General features: G+C 45.4%; 1 long non-coding RNA gene across 3 annotated transcripts; it reads left to right on the top strand.

Moving 5' to 3' along the window:
* Positions 1–3,928: 3,928 nt before the first annotated feature.
* On the top strand, positions 3,929–8,301 carry LOC109733445 (uncharacterized). 3 transcript variants are annotated; one of them, XR_012181388.1, is made up of 6 exons: positions 5,070–5,344; positions 5,439–5,533; positions 6,136–6,235; positions 6,319–6,400; positions 6,763–6,891; positions 7,847–8,301. It is a non-coding gene; the product is annotated as an uncharacterized lncRNA (long non-coding RNA). The 3 variants fall into 3 exon arrangements; XR_012181387.1 differs by lacking the exon at positions 7,847–8,301 and having other exon boundaries at positions 6,319–6,437; positions 6,763–7,038; XR_012181386.1 differs by lacking the exons at positions 6,136–6,235; positions 6,319–6,400; positions 6,763–6,891; positions 7,847–8,301 and adding an exon at positions 3,929–4,293 and having other exon boundaries at positions 4,371–5,344; positions 5,439–5,732.
* The last annotated feature ends 8,866 nt before the right edge of the window (positions 8,302–17,167 follow it).

The raw sequence follows: 17,167 nt of genomic DNA, 5'->3' as shown, positions 1-17,167 counted from the left end.
GCTGGGACCCAACAGCTACATCTTCGCAGGCAAGGAAGTGCCTGACAGTCGGGACCCACCTGGTCGAAGCGTACGTAGCGTTGTCATTCTGGTCGCGAACGTGTACGTACATATATACTGGTGGATGTAGAGGCGCGCACATGTCGTAGTAGAGGCGCGTACGTGTCGTAGTAGAGGCGCGCACGTAGCATGTACATGTACGTACAGTGGCCAGGGTGCAAGAAAGAAAATACGGCCACGTATGTGTACATACGGGCGGGGTCTCGAACGCCTACTCGCGCATACGTACGGCCAGGGCTCGTGTACATGGCTGGGTCGGAATGGAGAAACAGCGTCATCGTCGTGTTCATGGGGAGGCAACGGAATGCGTCGTGTTCATGGGGAGGCAACGGAATGCGTCGTGTTCATCGGGAGGCAATGGAACGCGTGGGAGCCAACCGGCTGGGTCGGAACGGAATGCGTGGTCGTGTTCATCGGGAGGGCTTGGATGGAACAGGCGATGGAAACGAGGCTTGGCGTACCGCACAACGGAGGAAACGGACCTCCTACGTTCGGAACGGGGTCCTGTTGATCGGGAGTGGTGTGGCGTACCGCAAAACGAAGGAAACGGACCTCCTACGTTTGAAACGGGGGTCTTGTTGATCGGGAGGGGTGTGGCGTACCGCAAAACGGACGAAACGGACCTCCTACGGTCGAAACGGGGGTCCTGTTGATCGGGAGGGGTGTGGCGTACCGCAAAACGGACGAAACGGACCTCCTACGGTCGAAACGGGGGTCCTGTTCATCGGGAGGGGTGTGGCGTACCGCAAAACGGGACTCCACGGGATACTGTTCATCTCCACCGTCGACCTCCTCCAGCCTCCACGGGCTCCTGTTCATCCAGCCTCCACCGCGCGCTACTCCACCGGCTACTGTTCAACCACCCCTCCACGGGCACCCCTCCACCGTCTGCTGTTCATCCAGCCCTCCACACCACGGGGTCCTGTTCAAGCACCCCTCCACGGGCACCCCTCCACCGTCTACTGTTCATCCAGGTCTCCACCACACCACGGGGTCCTGTTCATCCAGAGGCAACGCCACCGCTCACTGTTCATCCAACCCCCCCCGCAACGCTCACTGTTCATCCCAGAGGCAGCATCGATCGGCTTCAGTTAGCAGCAGTAGCGAAGGAATTGCTCGATCGGGTTCAGTTAATAGCCATCGATCAATCGCTCGGGTTCAGTAACGCGTAGCCTGCAATGCAATCGCTCGGGTTCAGTTAGAGCCCAACGCCTCGCTCGGGTTCAGTTAGAGCCAACGCCTCGCACACACGCGCGTACGTGTACGAGAGAAACGCGCATCGCTCGGCCCCCGACCTCCCACCGTAACTGGGAACTCCCCGAAATTTTCCTCGCCCTCGCTTCTACCACGGTTTTTCCCGTCATGGACGGCCCAAAGAATGTCATGCAGCTGCGTCTCCGGCCCGCCCAGGACGAAAAGCCCAGTTTCTGTCATGATTTTTTGTCATAGAAGTAGGAGCCCACCACATATATGATGATACCGGGTTTTGTCACAATTATCGTCATAGAAGTGTCATATGTATGACAGAAAAAAATTCGTTCGGCCCAAAATGTCACGGATGTGTCTTTTTTTGTAGTGTATCCTTTGTAGTCTTGCATTCCAAACTTCTTCAGGCAATCTTTGAGGTATTTCTCTTGAGATATAAGATGCCATTGCTCTGCTGACGAATTTGAAGACCGAGGAAGAATTTCAGCTCACCCATCATGGACATCTGATATTGCTCTTGCATCATATGTCCAAACTCATCACTGTATCTCTTGTCAGTGTAGCCGAAGATAATGTCATCCACATAGATTTGGCACACAAACAGTTCTTCATCATATGTCTTTGTGAAGAGTGTAGGATCTAGAGAACCAGGTTTGAAGCCTTTGCTCTTCAGGAAGTCTTTGAGTGTGTCATACCAAGCGCGAGGAGCTTGTTTGAGGCCATACAGTGCCTTGTTGAGCTTGTACACCATATCAGGATGTTTTGGACCTTCAAAGCCAGGTGGTTGTGCAACATACACTTCTTCAATCTTGCCATTGAGAAAGGCACTTTTCACATCCATTTGATACAGAAGGATGTTGTGATGGTTGGCATAGGCTAGCAGTATACGAATGGCTTCAAGCCTAGCCATGGGGGCAAATGTTTCATCGAAGTCAATTCTTTCTACTTGAGTATAACCTTGAGCAACGAGACGAGCCTTGTTCCTTACAACTTGACCATGCTCATCTTGTTTGTTGCGATAAATCCATTTGATGCCAATGATGTTGTGCTTGCGAGGATCAGGACGTTTTACTAGTTCCCAAACATTGTTCAGCTCGAACTATTGAAGCTCTTCTTGCATAGCTTGAATCCATTCAGGCTCCATGAAGGCTTCATCAACTTTCTTGGGTTCAGATATAGAGACAAATGCAAAGTGCCCACAGAAATTTGCTAGCTGTGTTGCTCTTGAACGAGTGAGTGGACCAGGTGCATTGATGCCATCAATTATCTTCCCAATCTGTACTTCATTTGCAACACGAGGATGAATTGGGCGAAGATTTTGCTCTTGCTGATCATTGTCTTCAGTTTCAGCATTGACTTCAGGTTGAGCAGTGTCTTCGGGTTGATTAGGTGCAGAAATGATGATTTCCTCTTCAGCCTGTGCCTCTGAAGGTATGATTTCTCTAGTACCCATAAGCTTGATAGATTCACTAGGTGGGACTTCATCTAGCACATTTGGCAGGTGCTCTCTTTGTGAGCCGTTAGCGTAATCGAACCGCACATCCACAGTTTCAACCACTTTATAGTGAAAGAGGTTGAAGACTCTGTAGGAGTGCGAATCCTTTCCGTAGCCAAGCATAAAACCTTCATGTGCTTTCGGTGCAAATTTTGAAGTGTGATGTGGATCCTTGATCCAGCACCTAGCACCAAATACTGTGAAGTAGCTGACGTTTGGCTTCTTACCAGTTAGTAGCTCATTGTAACATCCCAAAATTCTAAATTTTGGAATGTTATATTAAATAAATAGATTTGATTGATTGTTTGATTGTGGTGTGGTTGCTTGTGTGAAATTTGAGTGAAATTCGAAACTTTTTGAAAGTTAAATGAGAGGGAATAAAAGGACTTTCCCAAACTTTCATTTTGCATTTATGATCTTCGTGAATTTAAATTCTTTTCAAATACAAAACCCTAGAGAGAAGATGACATGACTTCTTCCATTTAAAGAAATGAAAAGGGTTTTTGAAAATATTTGAATTTCATTGGGAAATATTTCAAATTCAGAAACTTCCAGCAACTCAATGATTTTCATGAGAGAAGATAAAATGACTTCTTCAAAACATATGAAATATGAGTTGGAAGTTTAAAAGAATCAAATTTAAAGTCCTGTAGAAATTATTTTCAATTTGGGGTTATTTGAGTTTTATTCAAATTATTTTTCTTCAAAAATGAAATACATGGAAATTAGGGTAAAATGATTCCCTACAATAGAAAAATGGAGAGAAATAAATTTGAAATTATTTTGGTATTTTAAAATATTTTCATTTGGTTTTTAAATAAACCAGAATCACTGTTTGATTTATTTAAATTTTTAAGTATTTTATTTGACGTTATAAAAATGTTCAGGTTGTAGGAAATATTTTTCTGAAAATTTTGATATATTATATGCCTACATCTTTATGTTTACCTACTAATAAACCAGCTATTGCGTCTGGTCGTACGTCATCGGCATATTTGCATAAAAGTCCTTCTGATTCTTAGAATTCAACCCGCAGTCCTACTTTTAAGTGGATACCTAAGAAAATGCTTTGTTTTTGCAAAATTGACCCTGCATTTGTTCCTATTCAACCCGCAGTCCTTTGTAGGGGCAGAAACGCGTGCGCCCCGAGCCAGGGAGCTCGGCTCCGCGCCAGGCGCTCGCCCCGACCCCGCCTTCCTCCCCCGCCTCGTCGCGCCGGCCGGCCTCACCGGAGATCACCGCCGCCGCGACCAGGTCACGTCGCCGCCCCTGCCTTCTCCTCCTCCCTCTCCTTCCTCCCTCCCTCTCACCATCTCTCTCTCCCTCTCATTGCAGCGCCGCCATGGCCGCCCCGAGCTTCGCCGGCAGCCGCGTCGCCCGCCTCCGGCCACGACTTCGGCGGGATCCAGCCGCCACTGCCCGGATCCGCATCCTCTGCTCCGCCGTGCCCCGGATCCGGCCACCACCAAGCCTCCCGCGTTGATCGGCCCGTCCGCCGGTCTCCCCCTGCTCGATCCGGGTGGACGGACGAAGTTTCTGACTTGCCATTGTAGTTGACCTTAAGCTCCATTGGTGAGGAGCATTTGAGATAATGTTTGGTGTTTTGCAGGGGGCGGCCATGGCAGGGAGGCCGCGCTGCGCTCGGGCGCCCGCATCAGGCGGCGGCAGCGAGGAGGGAGGCACGCGTGGAGATGAAGGACGAAAAGAGAGTCGGCCGGAGCGAGGAGTTCTCCGGCGTCGAAGCCACGGACCACGGCGGCGCAAGCTTGCGGGGGGCGATGGCCATGGCGGGGAGGCGGCGCTACGCTCGGGCGTCGCATCAGGCGGCAGCAGCGAGCGGGATACGCGCACGGAGAGGAAGGAGGAGAAAATGGAGAGGTGTCCGGGAGCGAGGACTTCGCCCGCGTCTAAGTCACTGCTGGGCGGGACGCGCAGGCGCGCGAGGGGCACGACACTCCTCTCATGGTGTGTGCGCTCTTGCCGAGTTGGCAAAGTTTTTCTTAGACGGACGGGAACGGTCCCGTTGCTGCCTCGCCGCTGGGATTGAAGTCAGTCGACCGACGTACCGATGCATCGGGGCTCCATCGAAATATCAGGCGACTCATATAAGGGATTGGGGAGGCAAAATATTACGCAACTTGGGAAGGTAGAAATCACGCGAGAGTTGCGCTCTTGGGGAGGGCAAGGATTGCTGGGCGCGTGATTTCTGGAAGGGGATTCGTGAGGGAATCGCTGATTTGGATTTTTGGGAGGCAAACAAGCAGCCTCGAGCATATCCCCATGCCAGATGAAGAGGAGGATGGCGGAGGGAAGGACCAGCGCTGGTAGTGGTCGTATGGCAGGGGCGATTGGTGGAGGGAGGAAAAGAGTAGGGCGACCGCTGCCTTCTCTCGCCCGCACCACCATGCTGTCAGGAGGACTCTGACAGTGACGATTCCAGCGAAGCAGCAGCGGAAGACGAACACAACAGAGAGCACTATGCCTTACAAGTTCAACAGAGACGAACACAGCAGGAGACCAACAGGCCAGTGGCAAGTCTTCTCTATGCCTTACAAGTTCCACGTGCACTAGCTTTTAGTGCAGGTGACATCGCTAGCTTCTACCGTACCTTGGATCGTTGAAAGTCTTAGTGCTCTCAACGTGTTCGATGAAATAACAACGATGTTGTGCTTTTCAGGTCAGTTGCCAAAAGGGCACATCGACAAGCACGTACGTCGCCAGACGCGTCTCTCTCCACCTGCAGGATGATTTCCGTGGCACGGCCCTCCTCAGGTCTTGAGCACTACTAAGCAATAAGCATAACCTTTGCACAATCCTCTTTATGTCAGTTTTGTAAACACCTTGGGCGAACTGTGTATCTGTCGCCGAGGATCTTAGGACTCCCATTAGTTAGAACTTAGAAATGATGCTCTAATACTACACTTGACACACAAATAAGGAGCTGGCATATTAAAATGGTTACTCTTTGGAACTTTGTTCAGTATTTAGCAGTGTTCAATATCGAAGAGATTACTATTTAGCTTTAGAGTATGAGGGCATGCGTTGTTCATTATCTCTTTTACCCCCTGTCGGCGGTACTGAGTGGCTTAGCACTGATGCAAGACGAACATCGGTCGACTTAGACTTTGACCGCAAGTCACTTGAGTGGTGTCATTAAAACAACCTGAGCAAGATTGGAGCTGATGGGTATTTGAGATTGTTGCTTTTTGATGGGACTGCAGCCAAATGAATCTCTTGCCTTGTCAAGCAAAAGATTAGTGATCTCGTGCAAGATCTAAATGTTACCAGTGATGATGGCTCTACAGAAACGAACTGCGAGCACTCAGATTCTTCATTTACGAAATGTTCAGCCAATTCGACCATGTCAAATGCAGTTTTGCGTGGAAGGGAGCTGGTATATTTGTAATTGATGTGTATGATGGCACGTCTTCTGAATGCAAGCTTCGTCTCGATAGGAGATCCTCCAGCTTCAGTGTGAGTTGAGTTATAGCATTGCTTAATAATTGCTTGAATTTGACCTTCCATTTGATTTTGAAAACTTAAGCCTCCTCATGTAGGTGTTGAAGTCTGACGGATTGGAGAATCAGATGGTAGTCGCTGGAGAGGCAAGGAACTCCCATGCTTGCAGCGATGCACTTGGTGGGCATTCCTTGCATTTTTCCCGTAGAATCACACGGTACATGTATTTAATTATAGCAAAGTCACCATGTCTTTATCATGCCAGTATGCCAATGTGCCCAGAAATTAGATATCAGAGGGAAGTTAGCAAGTCACCAGCTCTGAAAGCATACCAAATATTTCAGTTTTTAGGCCACTTCTCAATTTTGAAGAGCTACTCCTTTGAACTAGATATGTGAGCTTTTTGTAAACTATAGGATATCATAGTCTGCTAAGTGGAAAAAGAACTCTTTGATGTTGGGCATATCCTGTAGTATTTAAATCATTATTTTTTACATATGTGATGCAAATCTTATTCTTTTAGAAAAATGGTGAATCTACAGGATTGATATGAACTCAGAATACAAAATTTGGGACAACTATTAACATTGAAAGAGAATGAATGTGAAGACAATATGTGTGCTGGTGTCCTGGGATTCATCAGTTGTATCAGGAAAACCAAAGTAAAACAGGTACTCAGATTTTTTTTATTCTACATTTTCCAGATATAGCAAAGGTTGTACCACAGAAAGTATTGTGTGTGGATGACACACTCCAAATGTGGCACCTCTTGTCAAAAGTTCACTGTATGAACGAGGATCATATATTTGCTTTGATCTCAACCTTTGGATGCAGTTAGAAGGTTTCATCATAACAAATTTTTTTAGTTTTTGTAAATTAACCTCACCATTTTGATGATTGTAGGACATCATTGTTCTCCAATATGAAACTATAGAGAAGGGACCTGACGTACATTTGTGTAACACAGTTCAGTAAACACGTCTGGAAACTTTATTTCTTTTTTCGAGATTGATTTACTTGGTGGTGCTATTGCCCATTTCCTCTTAACAAGACATGTGTGATGTTCCAAAAAAGGAGCTTATGTGTTGTCTGGCAGCCTTGATGGTAGTTTTATACATGTAGCTGAGGAAAGTGTGCTTGAAGCACGTCTTGTTAAAAAATGGGATGGGGACCTGTGCTGGTTTTGAGTCATACTTATTGGGATAGGCCCTTGCGATTTTTCTCTCTCCATTGGCATGGCCAAGGTCGGGTTGTGATAAGGAGAATGAGATAGCGATGATGTGGTGCTTCACTGCTAGCTGAATTTTGCCATTGCTGGTGCTAGCTGAACTTTGTGGTAGCTAAATTTTGCTATCGCTGCTGCTAGCTGAATTTTGCATAGACATAATGCTCATCTAGACATGTTTTTCGAGTAGAAGTGAGAAATATATCCAGGTTTTTATGCCAAAAGCTTTTAACATTTTTCCTCATAGTGTAAGTAAACTGATGATGCATGCCATGGGTAAGGATTTGGTTCCAACAGAAGCAACACATATTCATCTTGCCTACTATCCCATCAGTGGATGTCAGTCTCATTTTTCTGATCCTACACTTGAGCTAAGAATTCATTGCCCTTTTTTTGAACAGGCTGCAGTAACCAGTTTGTCACTACTTCAATGGATATAAGGAGCATATCGTCATTGCGTATGCAAAAGCATGTTTCAAAATTTAAATTACCATGGCACATTTAATTCTTTTGGAGTACTAAACAATCATGCAGCTCTCTACAGATTTTAAAATTCATGGTAGGATCACAGGAGTATACTACTTTGTTGGGGGGAGATAATTTGTTGAGCGGATAGCGTCGATGCCTTGCAAAGTTTCACAGAGAACAAGCTATATGTGGATTTCTTCCAATTGCAGGGTTCTTTATTTTCTTTATTTTCGAGCAACCAAAACTATACTCTGTAAATAATCTTCTTGAACCAGAGTTCTTTATTTTCTTTGTATTTTGACATTCCCTTGTACTACATTTCAATGTACTGAACACTCTCCTTAATCAATGGAAGCAACACCTGATTGCCTTCATATAAAAAACACAATGTGAACACGTACACGACGATGTATAGCAGGAACAGAAAAAAAATACTGCGCGAAGGTGAGTGCAAGTGTATGATTTTCTAGAATTATTTTCTTGGCAGAAGTTACTATATTCTAATATACATCATAAATAATTAGGGAATTTAAAAAAGGTCCGAAAATTTAAAAAATGAGAATTTTGAAATAAAATGATTAATAAATCATAAAATGTTTGTCGAGTAAAAAAATGTTTGCGATTTTGTAAAGAAAATGTTTGCTTATTCAAAAAATGTTCCAAATTTTGAAAACAAATGTTCATGAATTTTTAAAAAGTTTGTGTATTAAAAAATTGTAATGAAAATGAACATAATTTTGCCAATTCAAAAAGTGCTTATGAATGGAAAAATATCCTTAAAATACAAAAACTGTTCGTGGCTTACAGAGTAGTTTATTCATTCATTAAATGTTCGTTGATTCAAAAATGATCATGCATTTTAGAAAATGTTTGTGGCTTTCAAAAAAATTGTTCCACCAGTTTCCAAAATAATGTTCGTCGATTCTAGAAATGTTCACCGATTCAAGAAAATTGTTTAAAAAGATGTTGAATCTTTTTAAAAAAGTTCTAAAATAGTATAAAATGTTCATGAATCAAATAATGTTTTTGATTTTAGAAAATGATCGAAAATTTGTAAAAGTGTTCACAAATTTGAAAAATGTTTACGGTTTCAAATATGTGCACGAGTTTAAAGAAATGTTATGATTTCTCGAAATTAAGAGTGATAGTGTATCTCGCTGATGCAGCAAAATGTGGTCATGGCCATTGTAGATTATAATTTTTTTCTCCCGTTGCAACGCACGGGCGCTTTGACTAGTAATATTTCTATTTATTTTTGCTTGTCTGAAAAAAATGTTTAAAAAAGACACTTCCCCGCCGACTGGGCCGGCCCAGCTCCAGCCAGGCCGCGGCCCAGCGCGCCCGCGCCCGTCCCCGACTCCGGCGAAGTCCGCCTCCGCCACGGAATCGTCGTCGCCGCCCGTGTTCGTGCGGGACTCCCTCCGCCGCCTCTCCGTTGCCCCTACTCCACGCCACCGTTGCCTCCTCTTATAAATAGAGCCGCCCCGACCCTCTCTTTCCTCTCCCCTCGCCTCGCCTCGCATCTCGCCGCAACCGCCGCCATCGCCGGACCTTGCCGCCGCCGCTGCTGCAGCCACTCCGCCGCCGCCCGATCCGCGCCGTTGCCGCTTGCGCTCGCCGCAGCCTTGCCCCCCGCCGCTCGCCGCCTCCCGCAGCCGCACGCCGCACGCCAGAGCCGAGCCGCCGCCGTCGTCCCGCGTCGCCGGACTTCGCCGCCGCCGCCGCGGTAACTCCCGCTCTCTTTCGTCTGTTAGATCTAGGATCAATGGTTAGGGTTAGATCGTTTTTTTTCTTTCGAACCGGTATGCGCTGAGTAGCGGACGTTCGCTCGATAAGCCTCGCAGCGAACGGTTTTCAGCCTGTAGTTTTGCGCCACGTGGCAGGGACCTATCTGTGATTATTATCTTTGCATATTAGCCCCTAGAATTTTCAAAACAGTCCCTGAACTTCAAAACCCTTCAACTTTTTAACAGTAACTCCGATTTAAGCGATTCTTTTTGCAAAATACTCATTGTGACATATAGTTTCCAATAAAAAGTGGATTTTGGAGATTGAGCAAATCAAATTTAGTCAACTTCAAATCTAGTTCAAACCTTCGTTCGATCGTAACTTTTGAACCGGAGCTCCGTTTTTTATGAAACCAACGCCAATTTCTTCATTATGATCCCCCTCTTTCCAGTAAAACAACTTAAACATGTTTTTAAAAGTTTAAAATTTGAATTCAAACAGATTTGTATTCAAATTTCTTTTGATCATAACTCGAGTTTTATAACTCCGTTTGAGTTGATTCTTTTTGCTAATCGAAGCTCTTGACCGAAACTTTCTGATAAGGCCAAATTCACTTAATTTTGGTACTGTTAGAAATTGTTTTCTATCGCAAGAGTTAATGGCTTGTTTTCGAAGTTTTTCGAGATCTTTTCTTCGATTCTTTTGCATGATTGCTTATGTGTGGTTACTATTGCTTGCTTACGATAGATTGACCGGAATGTGACGAGTAGAACTATCAGGAGTTATGAGTGCGAATCATCTTCATCAACAGTACAAGGCAAGTTCACACTTTGATCATATCCCTTTATTACCAAGTTTTTATGCATTAGTTTCAACCCTCAATCATTGCATGAGCAGGACCCTGATAACATGTGTTTTTGGGAAGTAGTTGATGAGGTAGAACCTATTGTCCTTTATTGCAAACCTTGGGAGTTACTTCTACGTTATGCTTATACTGCTATGCTATGCTCGTAGACATGGATTGGTTTTCGAGAGAATTCATGGAAGTTGTGAGAGACTATTGTTAACTAAGGTTTAACTTAAGGTGGCTACTTTAATACACATCTGGGTGGATTGGTTGGGGCACCCTGGGGCACCCAGTGGTTTGCCCGGGCACTTGGAGAATCCAGTGTTTGTCCTAGGATAATCCGGAGGACCCGTGTGATCATCCTATGGTTCGCCACCCAGGCTCAAAGGGATCATAAGATTATTCATGCTAGAAACTTCCGTGTGCAGCCACAAGCTATTATGGGCTCTAGCATAGTTGAGTAGGTTGCATGACCTCTTTCAGTGGTGGGCTAGTAGATGTAGGGGAAAGTAGGTGTAACTGTCCACCCAGAGTAAAAAGTTAATGTATCTGAAAGACTGTGTCTCGGTCATCCGTTTCTCAAACATCATGTAGTGCGAGAAATTCAACGGAGGAGATCGAGTCTTGTGGGGAAAAGTGCGCAAACCTCTGCAGAGTGTACAAACTAATCATGGTTAGCCGTGTCCCCGGTTATGGACATCTTGAGTATCTGGTACTTGAATTATTGATTTGATCACTCTAAATTAATTTGTTGGGTTGTTAATTACTTTTTAATTGGGATTGAGATGGAGGAACCTTCTCAATGTTTCAACCACCATGGTAGTTAAATAAAATATATTCCTTTGTAGTAGGGAAAAATTGGCTTTTCGCAATTTTTTTTATAACCATAGAGCCTCCACCAGCCATATATGCATGTAGTGATAGCTATTATTCATCATTATCCTATGGTGTGAATTTGCCAGTACATCCGATGTACTGACCCTTTGTGGCTGCAACGTCTCATGTTGCAGGATTCTTACGACGAGTAAGTGATACATTAGGGTTACGATTTCTACACTCAACTTTGCCGTTGGTGTTGATGGGAATCCACAACCTTGTTATTACTTCCGCTATTTGGATTGAGGTAATAGTATTTACGTTACTTTATACATGTGATTTACCTCTGTTATAAATCCTTGAGTACTGTGTGTGTCAGCATACCGATCCAGGGATGACACTTAAGCACAGAGACTTGATCCATTCGGGTCGGGTCGCTACACTCATAGGATGTCTTCTTTAGAAGCTTGTGAAGATAAACACGGTTGATGACGTGGCATGCAGTATCAATGGCTTCAGGCCAAAACTTCCTTGGAGTCTTGTACTCATCAAGCATCGTCCGTGCCATCTCAATGAGGGTTTTGTTCTTGCGCTCCATGATGCCATTCTGCTGAGGTGTGTATGGAGCTGAGAACTCATGTGTGATGCCCAATGTATCAAGATAAGTGTCGAGGCCGGTGTTCTTGAATTCTGTGCCGTTGTCACTTCTGATGTGCTTGATCTTGATGCCATAGTTCGTCATGGCACAATTGGTGAATCGTCTGAAGACATCCTGCACTTCATTCTTGTAGAGGATTATATGCACCCATGTATATCTTGAGTAGTCATCAACAATAACGAAGCCATAGAGGCAAGCAGTGGTAGTAGGGCCAAATAAGTCCATGTGAAGCAGCTCGAAGGGACGAGTCGTCGTCATGATTATCTTCGAGGGATGCTTGGCCCTAGTCATCTTTCTAGCTTCGCAGGCACCACATAGAAGATCCTTCTTGAACTTGACGCCCTCGGTGCCCACGACATGCTTCTTCTTCGCGAGAGTGTACAAGTTCTCATGCCAGCATGCCCTAGCCTCCGATGCCAGAGCCAGCACTCTGAAGCTTTTGCTAGAAGACATACGGCCAACTGAGGTCCTGCTGAGAAATCTAACATGTACATATCATCTTTTCGATACCCTTTAAAGACTAGAGATTTGTTAGATTCCATAAGCACAAGGCAACGATATTTTCCAAATATCAGAATCATGTTCAGATCACAAAGCATTGAGACAGACATTAAGTTGAAACCAAGGGATTCAACAAGCATCACTTTATCCATGTGCTGATCCTTTGAGATTGCAACTCTACCTAGACCCAATACCTTGCTTTTACCAGTGTCAGCAAATGTGATGTGACTCTTGTCAGATGGACGTAAGGTTGAGTCCATGAGAAGACTTCGATCACCAGTCATGTGGTTAATGCATCCACTGTCCATAATCCACTCAGAAGCCTTTGGTGTCGTACCCTACAGTGCAGTTAGGGGGATAGGCTTCACCAAGGGAAATGTGAACCATAAACATTTGTCGAACAAGCATATTATCAAATTCAGATCCTGGTTAGGGTAGATAGGATGTTTGTCAAAGAATCCTGGAACGAAATACATAGTAAGACCATTTGGACAATTTATCTTGCGTCCCACAAGGTGTTTTAGGTCCCCAGCATAAGCATCAGATGCCTTTGATTTCTGGCTGGAGACCTTTCCCTGCAAAAGAGAGTTAATTTTTCTTAACCACCCACATCTTCAGGGGTGGCTTAGAAGCAATGAGTCTAAGTGCAGCATCTGAGAACTTCGGCTTTGGAGCCCTAGCAAATAGCCTTGCAGGTGGTGAATAATACTCATAAGAATAAGCAGAAAAGTTCTTGGTCTTATGAATATAGCGGTTTGCTGAAACACGCTCATATTCATAAGTCTGAGTATGGTTTCCCTGCAAAACATTGTCGTTAGGGTGACTCTGGTGAGTCCTCTATCTGTATGAATCCTTTGGACCATATGAAGCCTTTGGTCTGGGGTTTGTCTTCTTCCCAGGTGGTGTCATGATGACATTCATAGGAAGATTCTCAAGACAACTTTTGGGCACCCAGATCTTCTTCAAAGGTGGTCCATTCCTGCAGTTAGTACCAATATACCTGGCAAACACTTCTTAAACAATTTATAGTTTGCATCAAAGGATTCATCAATGATAATAGGGTTAGCACAAGTGAAACCAGATAAGGTAGATGGATCCACTGGAGGTCCCTTTGCAGCAACCCATGTGGTTTTAGGGTACTGCTCAGACTTCCAGTAAGAGCCATCAACATTCATTTTCTCTCGAACCCAACACCCTCTTTCCTAGGGTTTCGGTTCAGAATCTGTTTCTTGAGGACATCACGTAGTGTCTGATGCCCTTTGAGACTTTTGTACATTCCTGTCTCAAGCAATGTCTTCAACCTGGCATTCTCATCAGCAATACTAGTGGTATCCTCAGTAGAGGGGTTAGTTACCACATCAGTAGTTGAAGATATTGCAACAGTAGCAGCAGTAGAACATTCAGCAATAGAGACAACATTATCACGCTCAAGACATTTTAGACATGGTGGTTCAAATCCTTCCTGAGTGGAACTGATCTGTTGAGCGCCGAGTGACTCGTTCTCCTTTTGAAGATCTTCATGAGCCGATCCCAAGTTCTCAAGCTCTTGCTTCCTTTGAAGATAATCATATGAGAGCTTTTCATGAGTAGTTGAGAGCGTTTCATGACGACTTTCAAGTTCCTCGTACTTAACATGAAGATTTTTAATGTCTTCAATTAAGGACTGAGTTCGGGTCTTTTTCGCGTCCAACAGGTCATCGCTTTTGTCTAGCAATTTTTGAATATGTTCCATAGCATCCTGTTGTTCAGTTGCAATTTTAGCAAGTGTTTGGTAGCTAGGTTTAGATTCACATTCAGAGTCATCTTCACTTGATGTTTGAAAGTAAGCATCGCGTGAGTTTACCTTGGCACCACGTGCCATGAAGCAGTAGGTGAGAAGAGTCATCCTCATCATTAGCATCAGTGTCGGTGACGAGGCCATTGTCTTCAGTGTTGAAGATGGACTTGGCGACATATGCTGAAGCTAGGGCCAGGCTTGCCATGCCTGAATCAGATTCCTCACTACAGGAATCTGCTAGGCAGACAACAAACGCAAGGATGGTGGACGACAAAGGCCTTTGCCGTCTGCCACGGACGGCCAAAGGCTCCGGCAAAGTAGGGATCGGTAAAGAGCTTCTTTGTCGTCTGCTTTTTGAAGCGGACGACAAAGGGGCCTTTGCTATCAGCGGCTGGCGGCAAAGAAAGCTGATGGCAATAAATGCGTTGTTAGTCCGTTAGGCGGCTAACGGCAGCCTTTGCCGTCCGCCGCTGACGGCAAAGAGCATTCGGCCTTTGCCGTCCACCGAATGACGTCAGCTGGACGTCACTGCGGGACAAGCCTTTGCCGTCTGCTGCTGTAGGCAAATGTGGGCATTCTTCGCCGTCTGCCACTGTAGGCAAAGCCTTTGCCGTCCGTCGCTGTAGGCAAACTGACCAAATGGGTCAGTTCCCAGGGAGCACAGGTGGCCGCCGCGTGGCTTCTTTGCCGTCTGCGGCAGACGACAAAGGAGCCTTTGCCATCAGCGGCTGGCGGCAAAGGTGCCTCTTTTTTTTTCCTGTTTTTTTAAATCCAGCAATTTTCACAGCAAATATATGACATATATATATATATATATATATATTTCATAGGGCTATTTAACAGCAAACATATGACATATCCAGCACATAAGTTTCATCGTGCATACATATATAGTTCCATCCATTCATACATAGCAAGTTGCACATACACATTGTTCCATCCATACATATTACAATGCAAAGTTTCATCAAGATAGCAAGTTCCATCATAGCAAGCTAGAAGAATACTAGAGGAGAATGAAAGAAAAAACAAGCACTCCATCATAGCAAGCTAGCTTCCGTGAAGTGAATGAAATCTGCAAAATGGCAAATAAGAAAGTTAGAAAAAGGTGACTAGAAGAAGAAGTATATGCCATTTATGAGCTAACTTAGGTGAAATGGATCATTTATGAGCTAACTTAGTTGAAATGGATCGTTTATGATCTAACCTAGGTGAAATAGATCGTTTATGAGCTAACTTAGGTATAATGCATCATTTTTTTGAGGAACAATGGACAGTGAGGGCACCCCCTCACTGACTTTTATATTTATGCCAGGAACACAAAGTTACACAAGGGAGTTTACATGGGTATAGAGAAAGGGAGAGATCCTATACACAGGTATAGGGAGGGGTACAAGTGCATTGTAACAGCGCACTACACAGAAGGGTCGATCAGGCCGACCACTAGCTCAATAAAAGGCCATAGGGCTTCCTTCACACGATGCTTCATCATTCCAAAATCATTTTGAAATCTCTGGCGCCATCCATTCCTCGTGGGGGCGATCCCTCTAAAGTGCTTGTTGTTACGCTCTTTCCAGATGCTCCAAGCCGCTACAATGAAGATTTCCATGAACATGGGTTGCGTCCAGACCTCCTTCGCCGCATGTAGCAGCTGCAGCCTGTTGCCACTCGCCGGCCACGAGATCCCCAAATCCCCCCAACACAGCTTACTGAAATCACACTAAAAAAAAGATGTTCAACCGTTTCCTCCAGGCTGGTTGAGCAAAGCAAGCAAGAGTAGTCATCGTCTCTGAGCTTCATGCTTTTCCTCTTCAATAAGTTACGTGTGTTCAACCTGTCAGCCAACAGGAGCCATGCAAAGACTTTCCATTTGTTTGTGCACTTGGAGTTCCATATCCACTCGAAACCCTTATCCGCCACTTCATCGCGAAAGCAGTGGCGGTAAAATTTGCTTGACTGAAAGCCTTCAGCACCCCAAACACATCTCCAGGCGTCTCTGTTGCCTGTCAGTTCCACATCGGCCAGGCTGGTTTGAAGATCACGCAGTTCACCTCTGGCCTGGATCGAAAGTGGGAGACTGAAGTTTTGTCCAAGGGCAGGCGTCGTCAGAAGTTCACGCACAGACACGTCCTCATTTATCGCAAACGAATACAAAAGGGGGTGATTGTCTGATAGAATGGCATCGTGCCACAGGTCCTTCCAGAAGAGGGCTGTGCTACCATCCCCCACCTGCACCGTTGTGACAGCACGGTAGATCGGCGTCAGCTGCACTACGTCGCGCCACCAGAACGAGCCACACGGGTCGCTTGCATGCGGTATGGAGTCCATATAGTATGCCGACCAAACCGGATTGACCCACGGCAAATCTACTAGATTGTAGAATTTATGTAGCATCTTTAGGAGCAGGCCCTGGTTTTGAATCTTGAGGTCGATCACTCCTAGGCCGCCCTTGTTTTTGGGACGGCAAACCATCTCCCATGCAGCCAGGGAGACGACCTTTGTGCCCTCATCCGAACTTTTTTCCCAGAGGCAATATCTCCGGAGTTTATCAAGATGCTCAAGAACTCTAGGCGGGATCTTGATGGAACACATGGCGTATATCGCGAGAGATGTGATCACCGAATTCACCAACGTGAGCTTTGATCCAAGATCCAGCAGTGCAGCCGCCGAAGAGAGCTTACGCTCAACGAAGCAACGAGGGGCATGAGATCAGTCACAGTCGGGCATGTAGTGCCCATGGGCAACCCAAGGTACGTGAACGGCATGGTTCCTATCGCACAGTCGAAGATCTGAGCAAGCCTCGAGGTTGCTTCTGCAGAAGAATTGACAGTGATCAAGGTTGATTTTTGGAAGTTGATGCTCATGCCCACCAACGCCGCATAGTCCTGCAGGATGCCTTTGATCATTTCAGCTTGAGAGAGGTCAGC

The sequence above is a fragment of the Aegilops tauschii genome, chromosome 4 (assembly GCF_002575655.3).
Source record: "Aegilops tauschii subsp. strangulata cultivar AL8/78 chromosome 4, Aet v6.0, whole genome shotgun sequence".
Taxonomy (NCBI): domain Eukaryota; kingdom Viridiplantae; phylum Streptophyta; class Magnoliopsida; order Poales; family Poaceae; genus Aegilops; species Aegilops tauschii.
Note: the sequence above shows the minus strand (reverse complement) of the source record. Positions and strands in the feature narration are given on the sequence as shown.